This window comes from Corvus cornix, chromosome 12 (genome assembly GCF_000738735.6).
Source record: "Corvus cornix cornix isolate S_Up_H32 chromosome 12, ASM73873v5, whole genome shotgun sequence".
NCBI classification, from domain to species: domain Eukaryota; kingdom Metazoa; phylum Chordata; class Aves; order Passeriformes; family Corvidae; genus Corvus; species Corvus cornix.
Window position 1 is genome coordinate 17,384,194 of NC_046342.1, and position 3,615 is coordinate 17,387,808.

The window sequence follows — 3,615 nt, forward strand, 5'->3', positions numbered from 1 at the left end:
TCAGAACCTGCTCTCAAAGGAAACAAGGAAACTGAAGTTTTACCTTTTACTCTTTACTGTTTCTCCTTTATGTTTCACTCTTTGGAGTCATTTGGCATCATTTCCCCTTCCTCCTTCTTGTATGCATTTTTTTTACGTTCTTGTATGGTCACTGCTGCGCTGTCCTTGCTTGTGACATGTCTGTGTGACAGAAACTTCTGGGCTGTCTGTTCAGCCAAACCCTGGTGCTGACACTGTTCCCAGCTGGGTGGTGGGTTGGGCTCAGCCTCAGCTCTCTGAAGTCAAAATAACAATAAAACTGGCATTGACATGGATGGGCAGAGGTGGGGCCGGCTGTAAAACACCAGCCTGTGTGTGGGTTCTGGAGGGCTGGGGGTGTGTGGGGTGTGTTACACACTCACAGTCACACTGCTCGGTGACTGAAGGTTTTTCACTTGCTCCAGTCAGTATTGCTGTGGGGAGAAGAGAGATTTTCCAAGCTGGGAATAAAGTACAACTAACTGAAAGAAATAAATCTTGACACTTTATCAACTGTCAGAGAATCTTTTTCTCCTCTCCATCAGGTACAATAAACTGTGCTGGTAGTAAATAGAGAGTGAGCACCCCTCCAGAGGTGAGGTGGGATGGGACAGTCACCAGGATCATCCCTCCAGAGTCTGGAAACATTCCCCCACTGCTCTTGAGGCAAGTGCTTGTTTGTGCTGGGATAAGCCTGCACCTCCCACTGGCATGAGATAAGGAATTGCTATCTGAGCTTCAAAAGAAAGAGCAGTGTTTGGAAACTTTGCTTTCATTCTGGATTGGAATAAAAACCAAACTGTCAACGCTCCCTTTGAAATGAAAATGGAGACAAAACACCAAATTGAGAATCAGCATTGAAGATGAACAAAGCACTTTGTTAATGTTTTCTTCTGAGGTAAAATATTTTGATTTGACTTTTACATTTCTATAAATGTACCTTAGTTGCTGCTGTTACTTTGTGAAAACTACAGTATAGCCCAAAAGTGTTTAAGTTTTGGTAATTAATACTGAAGAAATGACATGGCTCGTTATTTTAAAGACCTGTTCTTCTAGAAGCATCTTTTCCTGAATCCTTCTGAAAATGTTAATCCCCTCCTGTGAAGGTTAGAACTGTGCACAACAGGTTCCTTCTCAGGGTTCACACCTTCAAAGCAAGATCTCCTTCCCGTTTTGCTCAGTGCTTCCAAAGGGCACCATGGTTCCTCACACCTGAGGCTCCAGGTGAGAAAACAAGTTTGGTTTTAGTCTGACTGGTCCCGTAGTTTGTGGAGTGATGTCAGGAAGCTCCTGTCGCAGGGATATACTGGGAGGAGGGTGTGAGAAACAGCTTGAAAAGAAAACTGAACCGGCCAGTTTGCCATGGGGTCTTGGATTAATAGGAGACAATCCCTGGGGACTGGTTGGGGTCAGTGGCTGAGCTAGGAAAAGCCTGGAATGTTTGTCACATCCAACTATTCTTTGTTTTTTTGTATCTCCTCTGGGTAATCTTTCAAAAGAAACACCAACTCCCACAAATACCATTTTCCTGTTTTCAACCTCTTTTTTTTTAAGGCACTGTGTGTGAGCTGTTCTCATCTTTCAATACTTCCAAGTCTTCCAGATTTTTTAAAAGCGTGGTAAAGATTTTTATTCATTTTCTCAGAGAAGAAACATAATTTGTCTTGAGGTGGCTGTGATGTACTTTAAAGAAAAAAAATAACTTTGCCTCTCTGGATGGTTCAGAGATCCATGATTTTTAGTGTCATGTTACTGTGCCATACTCAGGTTTCTGCAGCTGTAAATTAAACCAAACAAAATCCCTATGCTCCTTTTGTAAATCCTTTGATGTGTATTGATGTACAATATTTTCTGAAGACCTAAGTGGGTCTTCAAATACAAGATCGTTCTCATTTTCTTATTGTTCTCACTGGATTCTGCTGCATCTCACTCGATGCTATATTGAATTGCTACAGTTTGTTTCAAGGCACAACAATCAATTTTGGTTCAAACTTGGTGGAAATACCTTACAAATTGCTGTCACACATCAGTGAAGGGAAACTGCTTTAAGTAAATTTGGGTCAGGGATCTCTAGATACCTAATCTAAGCTTCATTACTGAGAGCAGAAGTAGCTGTTGGTCTTACACCCCAAATAATTTTAATTATTGATCCATGCCCAGGGGCTGGACAGCCTATAACTCTCAAAAAGTATGTTTTTAAATCTAAAACATAAATCTTAACAAGGCTTTGTGTAAATTCAGTGCAAGAAAAAAAAAAACCAACCTGGATTGTAAAACAGTTTCTCATTGTTCTTTAGTTCGATGTTTAAACCACCCCATCTTCCCCAGCAAGGTGATTTTTCTTATTGTTGGATCTCAGTGAATAGTCTACAAGTAGGCTGGGAACTGACACAAAATGAAATCATCCGCTCTGTGTACATTTTTATTACAAGGTGTGTCAAATACCTTACAAGGAGTAATTATCATTTATGTTTCATTAATGAAGAAGCTCAGGTGTGATTGCCTCACCCCTTTGCCTGAGATCACACAACAACCCGATGATGAAACTTACCTACAAGGTTTTTGTGTTCTAGGATTATATTTAATTGTTTCATCTTTAAAAATGGAAGGAAAAGGTGATTCGCTGTGAATTGAAATCTTTCCCAGTTAGTAGAGGGGGCTGGCCTAGAGCTTCTTATCTGCCTCACCTTGGGACCTTGGCCAGGAAGGAGTGACAGGGCTGCCAGGGCTTCACGTCCTTGCCTTAGAGCCAAGTGCTGGCGATGGGTGAGCGAGGGGATCATCCCAGGAGCACAGGGAATGTGTGCCAGGGTGGGAGAGGTGGGAGGAGAGTCTCTTGGAGGAGTCTGAGGGGAGACCTCATGAGGGGAAGCGGAGGGGCAGGTACCGATCTCTTCACTCTCGTGACCCGTGACAGGACTCGAGGGAATAGCGTGAAGCTGTCGGGGAGGTTTGGGCGGGATATCAAGATTCGACCCCCAGAAGGTGGTGGGGCACTGCCCAGGCTCCCCAGGGAATGGTCCCGGCCCCAAGGCTGCCAGAGCCCCAGGAGCGTTTGGACAACGCTCAGGCACAGAGTGGGATTGTTGGGGTGTTTGTGCAGGGCCAGGAGCTGGACTGGATGGTGGGTCCCTTCCAACTCGGCATATTCTGTGATCTTCTTAAGAATAGAAAGACAGGCACGTCCCTGCACAAACAGGGATTTGGGGTGGGCGGGGTAGCGCGGTTACCCTCAGCCGGAAAGCGGGGCGGAAGGCACGAGAGCTGCCTGAGGGGCCGGGGTGTGAAGGGGGAAGGCTCTGCGTTCCCTCCCCCGAAGATCTGCATGGCAGGGCCGGCATGAGGAGGACGATAACCCGCAGCCGAGAAGAAGACCAGAGCCGCCCTCAGACCGTCCCTGCCGGTCAGTCCGTGCCGGTCAGTCGGGAGGACGCTGCAGCGGAGCCTTTCCCGCCGCCTTTCCCGCCCCTCCCTCACGGCCGCTCGGCTCCGCCCCGTCACGCGGGGCCTCCCGTTAACCCCGCCCCCGCCGCGGGACCGCCCATTGGCCCCGCCCTGGGGCCCCGCCTCCGGCGGGCGGGGCCGAGGGGCCGCGGG